The sequence below is a fragment of the Populus nigra genome, chromosome 3 (assembly GCF_951802175.1).
Source record: "Populus nigra chromosome 3, ddPopNigr1.1, whole genome shotgun sequence".
Taxonomy (NCBI): Eukaryota; Viridiplantae; Streptophyta; class Magnoliopsida; order Malpighiales; family Salicaceae; genus Populus; species Populus nigra.
In genome coordinates this window covers 12,050,184-12,071,156 of record NC_084854.1, presented here as the reverse complement: position 1 = coordinate 12,071,156, position 20,973 = coordinate 12,050,184, and the positions used below count along the sequence as shown (strand labels likewise).

At 34.2% G+C, this 20,973-nt stretch overlaps 1 pseudogene; it reads right to left on the bottom strand.

Annotated features, from left to right (window-relative positions):
* Positions 1-20,973, bottom strand: part of LOC133689411 (uncharacterized) — a 152,508-nt pseudogene that overhangs the window by 8,399 nt on the left and 123,136 nt on the right.

The following is a 20,973-nucleotide window of genomic DNA, read 5'->3' as shown; positions in this document are numbered from 1 at the left end:
CATGCAGAATTCATTTATGCATGCAGCGACAGAATAATTAACTTTGGCTTTGGGCCGGGCTCGTTCTGGCCCAGCCCAAATGGCTAGGCTAGATCTGGCCCGACCCCTTTTTAAAAAAAAATCCAAAAATTTTCAAAAAATCATTTTAAAAAAATTAAGATTTTCTCAAATATTTTTCTATCCATGTTGCATAATATCGGGTTATATATTTACACTGTAAAATATAAATCTAGTATTAAAATACCCGGTTTTCTCTGAAATATTTCCAAACAAATTCGAAATATTTCCAAAAAATCTTAAAATATTTTAAATTAATTTCTCTTTTCTAAAACAAACAAAAAAAATATTTTGTTTTCATGCATACGGCCAAATATTAAAAATTTTCCAAGCATATCTTCATAAAAACAAATATTGCATCTTTTTCACATTTTAAAATGCAAAATGGGTATCATAACCAGTTTATGATTATCCATTAGGATTTGGCCAAAATATCAAAAACCAAAATTTTTCCAACCTTTTTTTTTTCTATGGTCCATATGGAGACTTTAATATCTGTGGGACGTAAAATTACACGATAAAGTACACTCTCAGGTATTAAAGATACAAGGTGTAAAAATACGATGCTAAAATTCAGACTTTAGAATGGTTAGGATTTAACCCGATAAGGTGGGACTTTCTCATAAAGGGAGATCTACCTTGAACTTTAGAAAAGACCAACGAATAGAAACCTAACACAGAATAACAATCAAACAACAATGCAGCTTACCTTAGGTAGGATGCACTAGGGGTGATGCGTCTTCCCCTTACACAACTAGTCCCTTACTCAGACTCTCGCAGGCCATAAGTTCCTAGTGACCATAATACTAGGTGGTGACTCCTGAACATTAATCATAATTTTATGATTAAATCCAAAACCTATTTCTAACACACAACGCCTCACACAGGAGGCACGACAAAAGCCTCCGCCGTCACCAGACGACGTTGCGTCGGCGCTCCCCCGCGACATTCCATTCGGCCATGATGGTTTTTGGCATGGGATAATTTTAGTCAACATTGGTTTGTGCGTAATGATGTGTTCAGTCCAATCTCTTTGATGACTCATTCGGCCAAATCAGGTCAGCCCATGTATGGGTCTGATTTGGGCAACAAGATAGGCTTGTTGGGAGCTTGTATCAGGTCTGATTTGAGTTATATTAATGAGTATGAGTTTGCGCCACATAGGGTACAAAATTGGCTTTTGGCTAATAAAGATGTGGGATTCTTTTCTTACAAGGATCAACAAATTATTCTCCTAAAATTGAAAGGAAAATCCTTTCATTATCATCTCTATTATTTAGGAGAATATTTAGCAACAAGGGAGGAAATTTCCTAGTCATGCAAGGAAACCAAAAGGGGCTATCAGATCTGAATCCTAGATTTGAAAGGATAATTTAATGCTAAAGATTTGATTCTCCTAGTCAAGGAAAGAAAATGATGGGCGACTACAAAGGGAATTAATTTCTAAGAAATTTTTTCATGTTCTGAAGGGAAATCCTAGTCCTACAAGGAAAGAAGACTTCAACAGTTAAATTCTTATTCAAATCAGATTTCCTAGCATCAAAAGGACTTTAAAAGTTGGCTATGAAATCCTAGAGTATCTAGGAAGGTGGATCTCAACCAATAGATATTTAAGCTAGGAAATCAAGATATTTTATCTTGTTTTTCTTTCTATTATACGCAACATCAACAAGCTACTATCACTTGTTGTTTTCAGTGTTATTTCTATGTTTGAGCTAAATTAATACTTTGGTTTTTAGCTAATATTCAATGGTTGTTTAGATCAAGGTTTGAGCTTACTAGTAAAGGTTTTGAGTCAATTTTTGTAAATAGATCAATTCAGCCCATAAGGGTAAATCCATTAGGGTTAATTTCTCAGAACTATTTAAGCACATGTAACGCCTAAATTTTAGAACTTTTCAGTTTAAAGTGTGAGAGATTCTTGCATTCTTTGGTTTTTGAATGAACTAATCTGACTTATTGAAGATTAACTGGTTTTGTGGTGTCATTCTATTTCATTCTAATAGTGTTAGTGTCTTGGGACAGTTTCTATTGTGTCACATTCCTATCAGATCTCTTTTAGCTTTCTAAGATCAGATTTTAATCTTGATTATGGGTTGCGTTACCATGTAATCATGAGGTTCGCATTATCTAGGATCTAAACGCATCCTTCTTGATTGGGATGTTGTTTGAAACTACACCAATAAGTTTGCATAGTAGCAAAGTGGTGTCATGTCATTTTTGCATCGTGTGAAAAGAAACAATAAATATCAGGAATGATGACATGCGAAAGCGATCATTAAAAGAGAAAGGTAATAGGTCAAGAGGGTGTTAATGTGTAGTCTATAAACCAATGCAATGCTAGATCAGAATCAACTAAAATGAAAGTAAATAGAAGTGAAGATAAAAAAAAAATAACATGTGTGTTATGAGGGATTGCAGAGTAGGTTTATATACATGTGTTGTCAAGCCCAAACAACATCTTTCTTTTTTCTTAAGAAGGGCATGCAGTGTAAAGTTCGCTTTAAACCTAAATTAGCATGGTCAGCAAGGAAGCATGTATGCTTATGTGTGCCTAGGTGATGTTAGCTAGAGTTGGCAAGTTGGATCTTCTAGAACCAAGCTAGCAAACTAAAACCTCATCTCTCTTTTTCAAGAAATCTTGGGACATAATTGGAGCTGATTTTTATGCAACAGTTTAGGATTTCTTTTCTTTTGGCCAAATCCTTAAGCAGATTAATCATTCCATTATTGCTCTGGTTCCAAAATCTGCTAATGTCAACTCAACCAATAATTTTAGGCTAATCACATGTTGCAATGTGATTTATAAAGTGATATCCAAGATTCTAGCTGGTAGATTGTGTCGTGCCCTGGAAGACATTATTGGTCCAACTCAGAATGCTTTCCTTGGAGGGAGGAATATGATCGATAATATTAACCTGGCCCAGGAGTTCCTCATGCATTATGGCAGGAAGAGAACCTCCTCCTGGTGCCTTATAAAAATAGATTTCAGGAAAGCCTTTGATTCGGTGCAATGGGTCTTTCTCAGAGAGCTTCTTCCTCTTCTAGGTTTCCCCCACCGTTTTGTTCATCTTGTAATGTTATGTGTGGAAACTTTTTCCTTCTCTGTTGCTATCAATGGCAACCTTTATGGGTTTTTCCCTTGGAGGTGTAGAGTTCGGCAGGGTGATCCTCTCTCTCCCTATCTTTTTCTCATCTGCATGAAATATCTCTCATGTATGCTGAAGATAGCATCTTAATAACCAGGCTTCCATTATCACCCGAAGTGTGTTTTTTAGAATATCTGTCACCTTGCTTTTGCTGATGACATTCTTCTATTATGTCGGGGGGACAAATCTTCAGTTCAGATCCTTCTGGAGCAACTGTATGTCTTTGGCCAGTCCTCCGGATTACACATCAATGTAGGGAAATCTTTCATATATTTTGGTGGAGTTGGAGATAGTATTAAGGAGGGTATCCTCCAAGATTCTTATTTTTCTTAATGTAGCTTCCCCTTCAAATACTGATTGTGCATCAAAAGTATCATTAAGTCTCTTATTTTACATATGTATTTATTATTTTTATTTGGGTTTTTTTTAATAATTGATGTGCTTTTTAGTAATGAAGTTTCTTTTAATGTTTCGATAGGTTTTTGGAGTTTAAATGAATTATTTCAGAAAATTCAACGTCGGAATTCGGAACAAAGAATTGAAGAGAAATTTAGTTGAAGATTGAAGCAAATCTTGGTTCAAATAAGTGCTCCAAATTTGCCCCAAAAATCAATTCTATTCCAGTTCTAGAAAAGAATATCATATGATCTATTTCAAGCCCAAACATGCATTATATTGTGTGCAAACTTCAACCATCAAACACTGAAGGTTTCAATGTCAATCTTAGCCCAAATAATAGGTACATTTGCATCTTTATTTGATGCTTAAATTCAGCCTCAAATCAGCCTCTAAATCAGCCCAAGCACAATCCATGATCTTACATGTCTACACAACAAATAACATTTGATTTATTTTGGGTAATTCATTGATCCAAGAGGGCAAGTACATGGATGGAAAGCTGGAGGGGACATGGTGACATTATTTTGGGTCAAAAGAAGAAAGAGACAGCTTATAAAGGAGGAAGAAAAACGTGCACCAAAGTGTTCTCCAAGCTGGCGTAGTTTGATTTTCCAGAACACTTTTCGGTGTTTTGCCCATACCTTTTGACTCAGATGTCCAAATGAGATGTTCTTTAATGATTTGGAAAGCTAACAGAATGGCCTATAAATATGTCTCTAATAGTCATCTCCAGAAGAGGCTTCTAAGAGGGTTGCATTGCTGTCCAAAGTTAGAGTCAGATTTGTGTCCAAATTTTTACTAAAATTCTGTCGTGTTCTTCTTTATAGATTTCAGTTCTTTAGCTTGTAAAACTCATTATTTCAGTTTAATTCAAGTTATTTTATATTTATTAAAGTGTTATTATATATAATCATGGTTGGCTAATCTCCTTGGATCCAAATCAAGGATGATGGTGATTGAGGTGAGTTCTTTAAGATATGAATGAATCTTAATGTTTATCTTCTTATTTTCTTCATGATTGTTTTATTATTGCAAATAAATTTTAGAAATTATTTAGGTAATGTTATAATCTTGAATTTTTATGCACAAACCTTAGTTTTGGTATAGAGATTGCTTGATTCAATGTCTTACTTAATATGAAAGTACTTGTTCATTCTTAAGCAATAATCAATCTTCATCTTTTAAAATTTCATTGTAATATGTTCCGATCTAATATCACCATCATTGATATTAGGTTGAGTTATCTTATATATGTTGAAGGAATCACCAATAAATCACCATTAAAATTGGTTTGGACCAAGACTTACTTTTTCTTGTCATTTAAAATCTATTTACATTTTTTCATCTTTGAAAACAAATTCATCAATCATTTTCAACCAAGTTATTGTTAATTTAATTTCTCTTGAGTTTTTTTTGTTACCTAGCTTAATTTTCAGATCTAGTTCTCTATGGATATGACCTCAATCTTACCGAGTTAATTGCTACATCGCACAGTCGTGCACTTGCGAGTTAAAATAAGCCGATCATAAAAAACAGTCAAGCAATTTTAGCACCGTTGCCGGGGAGCTGGCAAGCAAAGGTAACAAATTTATATTTGATTATTGGAAAACAAAAAAATATATATAAATAAAAAATCAAATGGTTGGTTTTACCGCCTAAACAAAAAAATTAACCTCAATATTTCAAATATTGGACTGTGGACTGGACTATTAATTGTTGGGTTTTGGTTGGTTCAACCATTTTTCTTTTATTGTCTATTCTAATTAGTTTCTAATATTTATTGTTTCTATTATAAGGCTGGTTTTACCACCTCTTGTTTATTTTATTTTATTTTATTTTTGTTATTAATTTTCTTACATTTATTATCTGAAGTGCTTGGCCGGTATTACCACCTTTTTATTCATGCTTGTTATAATTCTCTTTTAATGTTTATTGTTGTTAATATTGCTTATTAGTTGGAGTGTGAATTTCTTAATTTGTTGTATTTTTATTTTTGTGCTATTACTTTATCTTTTACGTTTCATTTACTTTTATTTGCAATCTTCTTTTTCTTTTTCTTTTTTTTTTCCTTTCCTTACACATTCATATAATTGTTATATTATTGTTCATCATGGTTAATGTTGAAGATATAGAGGGTGAAGGGAGTGTTCAAGGTAATGGACCTCCACAATTAAATGATCAACCTAATTTTTGAACTCTTAGGGAGTATCTTCACCCAGCTAGACAAAGTACACCTTCGTGTATTATCTCGCCTCTTAACCAACAAGCTTTTAATTTGAAACCGGACATGATTCAACTTTTTCCCACATTTCACGGTATGGATTCTGAAAATCCATACTTACACATTAAGGACTTTAAAGAGGTATGTAACACTTTTATTGATAGAACATGCATCGAGGAAACCATTTGGCTTAAATTGTTCCCATTCTCTCTAAAGGATAAAGCCAAGCTTTGGCTAAACTCCTTGCGTCCTAAGTCTATAGGTACATGGAGAGAAATGCAAGCTGAATTTTTGAAAAAATACTTCCCCACTCATAGGACAGCAGCCTTACAACGTTAAATGATGAATTTTTCTTGTTGTCCAAATGAGTCATTTCACCAAGCTTGGGAAAGGTTCAAAGACTTGTTAAATGCATGCCCCTACCATGGTTTTGAGATGTGGAGGTTAGTGAGTTTCTTCTATGACTCTCTTACTGTAAATTTTAAAAAGCTAGTGTCAACCATGTGTAATGGTGAGTTTTATGACAAAGAACCACGTGAAGCCTTCGATTTTTTTTTATCAATTGGCTGAAAACACAAAGCAATGGGAGACTTCTCTCCCACTTCATGTTGAGTCTAGAAACACCATTTATCATTCAAGTGGGAAGTTCCAATTGAAAGATACTGATGATATCAATGTTAGATTAGCCTCATTGGCTAGGAAACTCCTCTTGAGATTAAAAAAATGCATGTCATGAGTGAACAACAAGAGGAAAATTGTGTTGTTTGTGAGAGCAAAAGGCATAGGACAATAGAGTGCCATTCCAGCCTTTAAGGAAGTGCTATATGGCCAAACTTCTGATTCAAGTAATGTTAGAAAGCCATTTTCAAACCAAGCAGGCAATCCATACTCTGAGACCTATAATCCTGGATGGAGGAACCACCTAAATTTTGGATGGAGAAATGAGGGCTCTTCAGTACCTCAAACATTTCAACCTCTACCCCAACCATTTAATGCTACCACATATAACACGTATCAACCACCTCATAAGAGATCCATAGAGGATACTCTTCAACAATTCATGCAAACGCAAGGAAGAATCAACAACCAAGCTTACAAATTTCAAGACCAGACCAATAGGACCTTAAATGACATTCGAAGTCAACTAACCAAGTTGACTCAATCACTAAGCATTTAAGAGAAGGGAAAGATCCCAGCTCAACCAATGCCAAATCCTAGAGGTCCACATGAGTGAATCCTCATCTAGTGAACCTTCAAACCATGAACAAATCCAAGCCATCACTACCCTTAGAAGTGGAAAGATTGTTGACAAAGCTATAGGTTTTGGGATTCCTAGAGGTATTGTGGAGGAGGAATCTAGGGAAAATGAGGAGGAAATCAAAACATGAGTGACAAATGAGAGCTTGAGTGACAAAGAAGGTGAGATAAATGAGAAAGAGATGAGTGAGAAAGGAGATGATTCAAGAAAAATTGGAGTCAAAGTGAGTGATTTAGAATTTGTTCCTAGAGCACCATTTCCACAAAGGTTAGGGAAACCTAAACATGATCTTATGAACTCAGAAATCTATGAATTGTTCAAACAAGTGAAAGTCAACATTCCACTCCTTGATGCAATTAAATAAGTCCTATCTTATACAAAGTTCCTTAAGGACTTATGCATAGTCAAAAGGAGATTGAATGTGAAAGAAAGAGCCTTTCTAAATGAACATGCTAGTGCTATCATCCAGTTTAAGACCCCTCCCAAATACAAAGATCCTAGTTGTCCAACCATTTCATGCATTATTGGAAATCATAAGTTAGACCACACTTTGTTGGATTTAGGAGCAAGTGTGAATTTGATACCCTATACTGTTTACGAACAGTTAGGTTTAGGAGAAATCAAGCCTACTCGAATCACCTTTCAATTAGTTGATAGGTCAATCAAGATTTCCAAGGGTATTGTTGAGGATGTGTTGGTCCAAGTAGATAAATTCTACTTTCCTGTTGATTTTGTAGTGTTAGACACCGCACCTATTCAAGGTTCTAATGCTCCCATCCCAGTCATCTTAGGTAGACATTTCCTAGCTACATCCAATGCTTTAATTAACTGTAGGAATGGGGTGATGAAATTGTCTTTTGGGAACATGACTGTGGAGATGAACATATTCAATGTCTCCAAACAAATTGGTGAACATGAGGACATTAGAGAGGTAGATTTGATCCAAACAGTTTGTCAAGAACACTTTGAGAGAGAGTGGATCAAGGATCCATTGGAGAGAACTTTAATTCATGATGAAAGATTTTGTTCTTTGAAATGTGTTGATGAGGAAGTAAGAGAACTCGAGATATATCTAGATTCAATGCCTATTATGTCAATAGGGCAATGGACCCCATCATTTGAGCCTTTGATTTCACCCCAAGTGAAAGTTGAGGCATCTCTTGTCTAACCTTATAAACCAGAAATGAAGCCTTTACCGAGTGATCTTAAGTATGCATTTCTAGGGGAAGATGAATCATATCCTATTATGATTTCATCAAAACTTAGTATAGAGCAGGAACAAGAACTTTTGAGAGTGGTGAGAAAACACAAAAAAGCAATTGGGTGGACTATTACTGACTTGAAAGGAATTAGCCCTCTTTTATTTATGCACACATAGAATCTATCTTGAAGAAGAGGCTAAATTTGTGAGGCAAATGCAAAGACGATTGAACCCAAACATGAAGGAAATATAAGAGGTGAAGTGCTTAAGCTACTTGATGCAGGTATCATTTACCCCATTGCAAACTCAAAATGGGTTAGTCCAACCCAAGTTGTCCCTAAAAATTCTGGAGTCACGGTAATGAAGAATGAAAATAATGAGCTAGTACCAACTAGAATCCAAACTGGATGGCGTATGTGCATTAATTACTGTAAGTTAAACATGGTGACTAGGAAGGACTATTTTCCGCTTCCATTTTTAGACCAAGTGCTTGAAAGAGTAGCCGGAAGAGCTTTCTATTGTTTTCTTGATGGATACTCAGGTTACAACCAAATTGAGATTTTTTTAGAAGACCAAGAAAAAACCACTTTTACTTGTCCTTTTGGTACCTATGCTTATAGAAGAATGCCTTTTGGCTTGTGTAATGCACCAGCCACTTTTCAAAGGTGTATGATGAGTATCTTTAGTGACATGGTGGAAAATTTTTTGGAAGTTTTCATGGATGATTTTTCAGTTTATGGGGATTCTTATGAGTTGTGTCTAATACATTTGGAAAAAGTTCTTGAAAGATGTGAGGAGAGCAATCTTGTACTCAATTGGGAGAAGTGTCATTTTATGGTGACACATGGCATTGTCTTAGGTCACATTGTCTCTTCAAAATGACTGTGAAAGATGTGAGATCCTTTTTAGGACACGCTGGTTTTTACCGAAGATTCATTCATTCTTTTAGTACCATTGCCAAACCATTGTGTAACTTGTTGTCACAAGATGTTCAATTTGATTGGACATCAAAATGTCATGAAGCTTTTGAAAAGCTTAAAGGGTTGTTGACCACTGCACCAATCATGCAAGCTCCTGATTGGTCTTTACCATTTGAACTGATGTGTGATGCTAGTGATTTTGCGGTAGGGGCTGTTTTAGGGCAAAGAAAAGATAAGAAGCCTCATGTCATTTATTATGCTAGCAAGACTTTGAATGATGCTCAATTGAATTACACTACAACTGAAAAAGAACTCTTAGCTGTAGTATTTGCATTGGACAAGTTTAGGTCTTATTTGGTTGGATCTCTTGTTATTGTTTTCACTTATCATGCAACATTGAAATACTTGCTCATAAAACAAGATGCCAAGCCACGTTTGATTTGATGGATCCTCCTACTCCAAGAGTTTAACCTTGAAATTCGAGATAAAAAGGGAGTAAAGAATGTAGTGGCTGATCATTTGTCCCGTCTTTCAAGCTATGAGACCATAATTGATGAATCTCCAATAAATGAATTATTTGCTTATGACAATTTATTTTGTGCAGGTATTGTTTCCTACATTGGCTCTCCATGGTATGCTGACATAGCAAATTACCTAGCCACAAGTCAGATTCCTTCTCATTGGTCTAAACTTGACAAACAAAAATTCTTGTGCAACGTGCTTACCTTTTTTTGGGATGACCCCTACCTATTTAAATACTGCCCTGACTAAATTGTTAGGCGGTGTATGGGATCATGAAATTCCAAGTGTCATTAATTTTTGTCATGCATTAGCCTGTGGTGGGCATTTCTCTTCCAAGAAAACCACTGCCAAGATCTTGCAGTGTGGTTTTTATTGGCCCACCATGTTCAAAGATGTCCCTGCCTTCTGTGTTGCATGTGACTGATGCCAACAACTAGGTAACCTCACTAGGCATAACATGATGCCCCTAAACCCCATTCTTGTTTTGGAAATATTTGATTGTTGGGGGATTGATTTCATGGGACCTTTTCCAAGTTCATTTGGTTACCAATTCATCCTTGTAGTTGTTGATTATGTGTCTAAATAGGTGAAGGCCATTGCATCTCGAACCAATGACCATCGAATTGTGGTCAAATTCTTGAAAGAAAATATTCTCTCGTTTTGGCATGCCCCGGGCTATGATTAGTGATGAGGGAAAGCATTTTTGTAACAAGCCTGTTGGGATTTTGATGAGAAAATATGGTGTAATTCACAAGGTCAGTACCCCTTATCACCCACAGACTAGTGGCCAAGCTGAGTTGGCAAATAGGGAGATCAAGAACATTTTAAAGAAAATAGTCAATCCAAACCGTAAAGATTGGTCCCTACGACTAGTTGATGCTTTGTGGGCATATCGCACTGCTTATAAGACCTCTTTAGAAATGTCTCCTTATTGGCTAGTTTATGGAAAGCCTTGTCATCTCTCTGTCGAGATTGAGCACCGTGCATATTGGGTCATCCGGCGATTCAATGACAATGAAAACAAGGTTGGGCAAAAATAAAAAGCTTCAATTGGATGAATTAAAGGAGCTGAGAAATGATGCATTTGAAAATGCCAAAAATTCTAAACATAAGATGAAAACTTTGCATGATAAACATATTTTTAGAAAATCCTTTCATGTTGGTCAAAAGGTTCTCTTGTATAATTCACAATTACATATCTTTCCTAGGAAGTTGAAGACAAAATGGATTGGTCCATTTATGATTAAATCCATCTCTGAGCATGGTGCATTTGAGGTAGAAAATCCTAAGAATGGAAATGTTTTCAAAGTAAATGGTCATCGATTGAAACCTTATCTTGAAAACTTTGTAGTTAAAGTTGAGACATTGGATCTTGAAGATCCTATACTTTTGTAGTATCAGAAGTAATGAGTTTTTATTTTTATTTTTATTTTTATTTTTATTTTTTTCATTTTTTTTCTTTCTTCCATCTCTTATATTTTTTTTTTGGTAAGTAAATTTTTTTGGTAAGTATCTCTTATATTTTCTTGTTCATGCATTAGGGACAATGCATTATTTTAAGTTGGGGAGTGTGAGGTTCTTTATTTTTCAAAAAAAAAAATCAATGTTTTCTTTTAGTTGTGATATGCAAGTAAAAAAAAAATCAAGCAAGAAGTCAGCTCATGTCCAATTCAATCAGACATTCATCCTTGAAAACAAAGGGAAGTAACAGTTTTCTAATCTTTATACTTTTCTTCTCTTTCTTTTTTACATTGAGGATAATGTAAAACTTAATTTTAGATATTTGATTATGTTGAATGCTTAAGATGACCATGCTTATTTGAAAAAAAAACTTGCATTCGTATATGAATGAGACTTGTTTAGGATCAACATTATATTTTTGGATTCATTATTGTGTTGAACATTGCATGCTTTAATTTGGGATAGATAATATCTTATAAAGCAAGATATAGCATACTTTTTTTAAAAGATTATTGAAGTACATCTTTCCTTGTAAAAGTTGTGTGATTATGCATGAAAGATGAGTGTGATGCTTTCCTTGTGATCATCCCTTTTGATCTAGTCTTAAACAAGGTTTAAGTAAATAGAGTAATCATTATTACACAAATGTGTACAAAGTTCTATTTACTCCAATGTTTTGAGTTGCTCAGTAACTAGGGGTATTCATCACAAATATTTATCTTTATGTCAAACGGCAGCTTGAAATATGAGTATGCAAAACACTTTAAGTTTGTGACTTGTGAGTAACCGGGTGCATTCATCACAAATGTTTGTATTCGCGTCAAAAGGGAAGTGACCACTTAAAGAAAAAGAATAAATAATATCTTAAAAAAAGAAAAGAAAAGAAAAGAAATATATATATTTCTCTAGTTTGCTACCTTGTTTGTAGTAGTGAGAAGGGAAGATTACAAGTTAAGTTTTCGCGTGAATCAATTATGTTGGTTGCATGATAAGTACGATTGAATTTGGAATTTTGTATGGATGTTTGATTTAGAGAATGTGAGTATGCTTATTTTTCTTTATTCGTTATTATGTACACTAAGTTAAAGATACCAATGTTTGCATGATAGGTTCTTTAAGTGTGATGAGTCGAGCCTAATTATGTTAGTATAATTCTTTTTATTTTAAAGGTGTCATGTTTTGTTTTGCTTGAGGATTAGCAAAATCTAAGTTGGGGGGTGTGATTATGCATCAAAAGTATCATTAAGTCTCTTATTTTACATATGTATTTATTATTTTTATTTGGGTTTTTTTTATAATAATTGATGTGCTTTTTAGTAATGAAGTTTCTTTTAATGTTTCGATAGGTTTTTGGAGTTTAAATGAATTATTTCAGAAAATTCAACGTTGGAATTCAGAACAAAGAATTGAAGAGAAATTTAGTTGAAGATTGAAGCAAATCTTGGTTCAAATAAGTGCTTCAAATTTGCCCCAAAAATCAATTCTATTCCAGTTCTAGAAAAGAATATCATATGATTTATTTCAAGCCCAAACATGCCTTATGTTGTGTGCAAACTTCAACCATCAAACACTCAAGATTTCAATGTCAATCTTAGCCCAAATAATAGGTACATTTGCATCTTTATTTGATGCTTAAATTCAGCCCCAAATCAGCCTCCAAATCAGCCCAAGCACAATCCATGATCTTACATGTCCACACAACAAATAACATTTGATTTATTTTGGGTAATTCATTGATCTAAGAGGGCAAGCACATGGATGGAAAGCTGGAGGGGACATGGTGACATTATTTTGGTTCAAAAGAAGAAAGAGACAGCTCATAGAGGAGGAAGAAAAACGTGCACCAAAGTGTTCTCCAAGCTAGCGTAGTTTGATTTTCCATAACACTTTTCGGTGTTTTGCCCATAACTTTTGACTTAGATGTCCAAATGAGCTGTTCTTTAATGATTTGGAAATCTAACAGAATGACCTATAAATATGTCTCTAATAGCCATCTCCAGAAGAGGCTTCTTTTAAGAGGGTCGAATTGCTGTCCAAAGTTAGAGTCAGATTTGTGTCCAAATTTTTACTGAAATTCTGTTGTGTTCTTCTTTATAGATTTCGGTTCTTTAGCTTGTAAAACTCATTATTTTAGTTTGATTCAAGTTATTTCATATTTATTAAAGTGTTATTATATATAATCATGGTTGGCTAATCTTTTTGGATCCAAATCAAGGATGATAGTGATTGAGGTGAGTTCTTTAAGATATGAATGAATCTTAATGTTTATCTTCTTATTTTCTTCATGATTGTTTTATTATTGCAAAGAAATTTTAGAAATCATTTAGGTAATGTTATAATCTTGAATTTTTATGCACAAACCTTAGTTTTGATATAGAGATTGCTTGATTCAATGTCTTACTTAATATGAAAGTACTTGTTCATTCTTAAGCAATAATCAATCTTCATCTTTTTAAAGTTCATTGTAATATCTTCCGATCTAATATCACCATCTTTGATATTAGGTTGAGTTATCTTATATATGTTGAAGGAATCACCAATACATCACCATTAAAATTGATTTGGACCAAGACTTACTTTTTCTTGTCATTTAAAATCTATTTACACTTTTTCATCTTTGAAAACAAATTCATCTATCATTTTCAACCAAGTTATTGTTAATTTAATTTCTCTTGAGTTTTTTTTGTTACCTAGCTTAATTTCCAGATCTAGCTCTCTATGGATATGACCTCAATCTTACCGAGTTAATTGCTACAACGCACACTCGTGCACTTGCGAGTTAAAACAAGCCGATCATAAAAAGCGATCAAGCAAATACCTTGGTGTCCCTCTCAGTCCTTACAGGCTCATTACTAGCCAGTTTTCCCCTCTCTTGCATAAACTTTAATCTGCTATACAAGGCTGGATGGGCAAACACTTATCCTATGCTGAGAGGCTAGAATTAATTAGAGATGTTCTCTTTGGCACGGTGCAATTTTGGCTCAGTATTTTCCCCATGCCCGATACTATCATCAACCAAATTACATCCATTTGCAAGAACTTCTTATGGATTGGTAACACAACAAGAACCAAGTTTGCCTTAGTAGCCTGGAAGCACATTTTTTTGCCAAAGGATGAAGGAGGCCTAGGGTTCTATGACATCAAGGTAAGAAACCTCTGTTTCATTGCAAAGTAGCTATGGAATATCCATTTAAAAATTGACTTGATTTGGATTAGATGGGTGCACTATTTTTACTTGCAGGATAGTTCCATCTAGTTGGTCCCTTTATAGAGAACCTCCTCTCCCCTATGAAAGTCCCTTCTTACGCTTCGAGATCAGCTCCTTGCAGATTGTGGGGGCAATCAGAAGTGATATCTATGATGCAAAGTTGGGACAATATTTCTGAGCCTTTCTCGAGTCATGCCTATGAGTTTTTGAGATTCAATGGAACCCCGATGTCATGGGTTAAGGTTGTTTGGGAACCTTGGTGTTTACCAAGGCATAGTTTCATCCCTTGGCTTGCTTTGCTTGGGAGGTTGAGAATAAGAGATAGGTCGTACTTTATTGATACTGATGCTAGCTATGTCTTCTGTCCGAATCATGAGGAAAGCCATAGTCACCTCTTCTTTGCTTGCAGTTGGACATCCCTCTTATGGTCAAAGGTTAAATCCTGGCTTTGGCTATACAGGGGTATGGCCTGGTTAGTAGTGATGTTCGGGGCCTTAATATTAAAGGGAAAAATGTTGTTACCAGAATGAAAAGAGTCTCCCTCAGCATTGTCGTCTACTTGATATGGGAAGAAAGGAATCGAAGAGTCTTTGAGAACTCCTGCTCACTGGTTGAATCTCTATTTCGAAGATTTCAGGTTTTATTCTACATGATATTACACTTTGATGAGCGCAATATCCCTCACATTATTGTTAGTTGAATGCATGGTGGCTATCTTGGATGAACTTTCTTGTGGAAGCTGTCTTCTCTTCGGTATGCATTCCTTAAAATGCATATGCTTCTTGTTAGACATTGTCATTATTGTCTCTCTTGCAGATTTGGTATGTTGCATGATGCTCATGTGATTTTACATCCTAGCTTTTTCATGCTCTAATTGGCGCTAAGGATAGTTACTTGTCTTAACTTTTGCTTTGTGTTAGGTTCGGAACCTTGTAATTTAGGGTTTCTCACATAACCATTGTCTACTAATTTTAGCTTGTTAGCTTTGACTTTGATGTAAAGTCTTTTTAAGGAGTTTGTTTCCCTGCTTTTGTAAATGTATAAGAACTTGCTGGTTCTCTGACATTGTAAATTTTTTATCTATTAATATACTTACATTTTGACAAAAAAAAAACCCAACAAAGAAAGATGTATAAACAAAAACAAAAGGGAAAAAAAAAGAAATAAAAGGGAAAAAGTTCAAGCAAAACATTAAAAATGCAAACAAAAAACGATTGGATTTGTTAGGAATTAGAGAACCACTATCATTTTTGTTTTTTAAAAAAGAAAGAAGCATAACACAACTTAACCTAATTTGTTCTTAAAAGGCAAACCCTAACAACTGGTCACTCCAAGCATAAAGAATAATGTAACTTGTGCATCATAAAAGCACAACACAAAAACAGTAGGATCAATCATGCAATGAATTTTTTTAGGTCGATCTATAAAAGCATGATAGCCTGTAAATTATCAACAACAATCAGATTAATTAAGGCCACATGGGTAGAAAAAAAAATAGTTTTAAAGGCAACTTAACATGAGGACAAAAGCAAATAATTGTTGTTGCACGAAAGCATCCACCGATGACGTTAACAACCATCAAACCCCCACTAACAAATCTAAGAACAAATAACAAATTGAAAAAAAAAAGGAATCAATACTGCAAGAAACCACACATAGATATGAAAAATAGACACAAGCAACTTCAAAACTTCAAGATTGGTAAAACAAATGTGGACTTATAATTAAAAGAAAAGGGAAACAAAAAAAGCAACAACAAAAAAATGAACACCAACAAAAAAATCATGGTCAAATATCCAAAACAATCTAGTCACAACAAACATATAAAAAAACCACATGAACATAATCATTAGGTAACCATTCCAAAAGGCCAGACCTAACCTGAACATGAGTTGTTAAGAGACGTTTAACAGGCTCAATAAGCACTTTGCTCAAGCACTCTTGTAAGAAGGGGAACCAATGGATCAAAACGAAAAAAAAATGTTGCTCCAATAAGACATAAAATATTAGCTAAGCCAAGAAAAGGATGAAAAAAACAATGAAAGAAAAGAAAAAGAAGAGGGAAAAAAAGGATAATAATAATAAAAAAAAATGAAATGAGTCAAGGGGACAAAAAAAAGGTCACATGAGGAATGAAACACAACTTTGACAAAGATGAATCAAAGGCTCAAGCAAGCATCAACCTCTTGAAAATGAAGGACCAAGTCTATCAAAGCTTGTAGCAGGGAAAAAAATAAAAGAAAGAAAAATGTAAACTTATGAGGAAAAGTAGCAACAACAATGGAGTTCAAAAAATTCAAAGAAAACATTAAAATCACAAATGAAGAGGAGTTGGGTCAGTTGAGAATCAAAAAGCCAATTCAAAGTTTATAATACACAAAGCAAGCTAGACAATACAATTACGTAGAAATAAAAAAACTGGCTATTCCAAAGCATAAAAGAATGTAATATGCACATTTGAGTAGCACAATTTTCATGATTGATCCTTAATTGTATACATAAGTCATGGTAGCCAGCAACAACTAAACCGCTAATAGATTAATTGAGGCTATACGAGAACAAAGGAACAGTCTAAAGACCACTGAATGCAGGGACAAAAGTAAACAAAATCATTTAGCATGAAACATCCGCTTAGGATATTAGCAACAATCGAATCCCTTCTCTCAACTATATAAGAAAAACAAACAATTGAACACAAAACAATAATTCATACTCAATTCGATAAATAAGAAATTAAATTAACATCAAAGTAATTAATTAGACAACTGAAAACCTTAACTAATAAAAAATGCCTCTTAAGGTTTATAAGGGCACAACACGAAGCTAAAGTTGCCAACAAGAACACAAACACAAAAGAAAATAACTAAAGGGTAGAACAAGCAGTAAAAGCAAAACACATAAATAGAGAAGGAGTAATCACAAGAAAATAGGTTGAATGCAAGCAAGATTAAAAAAATAAGTGCAAAACAAAAAAGAATATGCATAAACAAAATCACCAACCAGGAAGCATAAAAAACATCAATAGAATCTCAAAGAAATAAAAACAAAATTGAAAAAATTTAGTATTCTAAGCAAATTGGCTCATAATCTTCAGAAAAGCATCCATGCTCTACATCTTTTCAAAATAATAACATCGAAATTGCACCTCAACATAAGGTAACAATAAAGATTAAAACTTGAAAAAAAAAAAGAATTCAAAACCCAAAATGAACCACAACCAAAACCCAATAAAACAAAAACATGCAACATCATAACCAAAGAGGTAATTAAAAAATAAAAGCAGAGAGCAAGGATCTTAGATGACAAACCTTCTTTTCTTTTCTATTTCTATTAAAACCTGAAATTTCCATGTAACTTTCATATTTCTAATTATCATGTCTGAGTATAATGGGTAAAATGTTTTTTGTGTAATCTTTCTGATAATACATTCCATTATTAATCCTTTGGTTTACTAAATTTATAGCAGAGTTTTCCCTATAACACAATATCAAATAACTCTATTACATACACGTAGTAGCCTTCAACCACCAACTAATTCAATTATTTCTCCATTTGATTCTTTCACATCCCTTCTCACAATCATCTTATATTCTTTCCATTTACTTAAAACATACATGGAATGGATACACACACGTGTACACATAACAAAAGAGATTCAATAACCAAATACTAGAAATACAATCATATCATTTAGTACATTTCAATGTGAAGTTATTAACACAATTTTAAGTATTCATAGTGGAATGACACAATTAGTGCTGGCCCACTTCGTGACATAGACCTGCAACATATATAGCATAATAAAAGTTATTAGTCATCAAGAAGACTTATGCTCATGATTTTTCATGAGAGAAATGAATCATTATGTCAATTAGCAGTTTTAACACCTTTGCTTAGAACATTCAACTTAAGTTAATACCTCAACTCGTAGACAATACTTGTGCTCATCATTACAACTAAAATAACATTACAAATTTAACAACTAGCCATAACACACACACACACACACGTGTGCGTGTGTGAGGTTTCCATAAAGGAAAACAAATAGTATGCTTATCTAGAATTCTTTTAACATCGATGACATGATTAAAAGATTGATGTCTTATCCCAAATACAGGAGTGTCGAAGAAATAAATAACTCGACAAGACCGGGGTTGAACCCCAAAGAGGTGAACTATATAAAATTATAAACAATAAATGAAAAGGAATTAAAAAGAACTTTTGAGATGTGATATTGATGTAAAGATTAAATAAGGATAAAACAATTGTCAAGGTTAGGGGATCCACTAATAGTACTTCAAATAAGTATAGTATAAACTCTTTTTATTACTCATGATGCGAACCTCGTGATCACATGGTAACGCAACCCATACGCAAAGACACCAATTTCCGTAAAGCCAAGTAAATCAAGTTTGATAGGAGTGTGACACAAAGATAACTTGTACCTAGGCACCAGCACTATTGAAAACGGAAACCCCCACCTAACGAATATTGATTCGCGAACGAGAAGTATAAGGATGACGCCACGAAGCCAGTTGTTCTTCGATAAGTCGTTTTTAGTTCTTTAGAGAACCAAGGAAGGGAGATTATCCCACCAACACACAACAAGTGCAGCAAAGAAGTTTATTGATTTGAAAATTGCGTCACCTTACATGTTTGGTTATGCCTTTATTTATACTGACTCTAGACTTAAAGAAACCCTAATGGACCCCCCTTACGTGGACTTATATGAAGCTCACTTACAATTGACCCAAATAAGTAATAATAACCCAAAAACTAAGAAGAAAATAATAAAAACAATAAAAATCCGAAAATTACCATCTTAAATATGCTAGAATAAGATTTGTCACCCTTAAGAAGTCCTACATAAACTAGGAAAAATCTGATTTGGAAAAATTTAACATCTTCCAAAAATATCTTCCTAAAGAACTTAACATCTCTATTAGAAATCATGCTCTTAGGGACCCCATGAAGTCGTACTATCTCCCTAAAGAACAAATCAGCAATGTTAGTGGTATCATCAGTTTTATGACATGGAATAAAGTGTGTCATCTTTGAAAACCTATCAATAACTACAAAGATTGAATCCCTACCCCGTTTTGACCTAGGTAAACCTAAGACGAAATCCATTGAAATGTCTACCCATGGTTCCTTAGGTACAAGCAAAGGGGTATACAAGCCATGTGCTTGAGTCCTAGACTTTGCTTTCCTACAAGTTATGCATTTATCACATATCCGTTGCACATCTTTTTTTATTTTAGGCCAATAAAAATGCTCATGCAACACATCCAAAGTCTTAACAACACCAAAATGCCCCATCAACCCGCCCCCATGTGCTTCACGTACAAGTAATTCATGCATAGAACTTAATGGAACACACAATCGACTCTCTTTAAATAAATATCCATCAAGTCTATAAAACTTCCCAAAAGCCAAAGTTTCGCAAGCATTGTAAACATTAGCAAAATCACTATCATCCTTGTACAATTCTTTTATGTGTTCAAATCTTAGAAATCTAGCATCCAAAGTAGATAAAAGAACATACCTGCGCGAAAGTGCATCAACCACAATGTTTTCTTTTTCTTGCTTATACTTGATCACATACGGAAAGGTTTTAATAAATTCCACCCATTTGGCATGTCTCCTACTCAACTTACCTTGCCCTTTTAAGTGCTTCAATGATTCATGATCAGAACGTATCACAAACTCCTTGGGCCACAAGTAATGTTGCCACGTCTCTAGAGTTCTTACCAAGGCATAGAGCTCCTTATCATATGTAGGGTAATTCAACGCTGCCCCATTAAGTTTTTCGCTGAAATATACAATGGGCCTCTTATCCTGAATTAACACAGCTCCTATACCAATACCTGACGCATCACATTCAACTTTAAAAGCTCTCGTAAACTCTGGCAAAGCTAAAACAGGCGGCGAACAAAGTTTATCTTTCAACAAATTAAAAGCCTTATCCTGTTCATCATTCCATTTGAATCTAACAGACTTTTTTCACAATTTCAGTTAAAGGTGCATCAATAGTACTAAAATCCTTCACAAACCTTCTATAAAAACTAGCGAGTCCATGAAAACTCCTTACCTCACTTACCGATGTTGGTGTAGGCCAATCCCGGATGACCTTAACTTTCTCCTTGTCCATCTCGATACCCTGCACAGTTACGACATAGCTAAGAAACACATTTTTTTCCGTACAAAAGGTACATTTCTTAAGATTAGCATATAATTGCTCACTACGCAACACATTCAGTACATTACGTAAATGATCAAGTTGCTCATTTAAGTTGCTATAGATCAAAATGTCATCAAAATACACAACAACAAACTTACCTATAAACGCACGCATTATGATTAGTACTTAAAAGTGCATTTTTATCAAGGTTCTATATCATCATTTTGCACTTGAAATATCAATAACTCCTTAACTAAAGCATGTTTTATAATAACATATCTAATAATATAAGATACCTTTAATTTATGGTAAATGTTCATCTTAAATGCAGGCCTATCACATAAATGAAAGAATTGATTGATGAGTTGAAGTACTGAAATTGAAAGAACAAAGAGA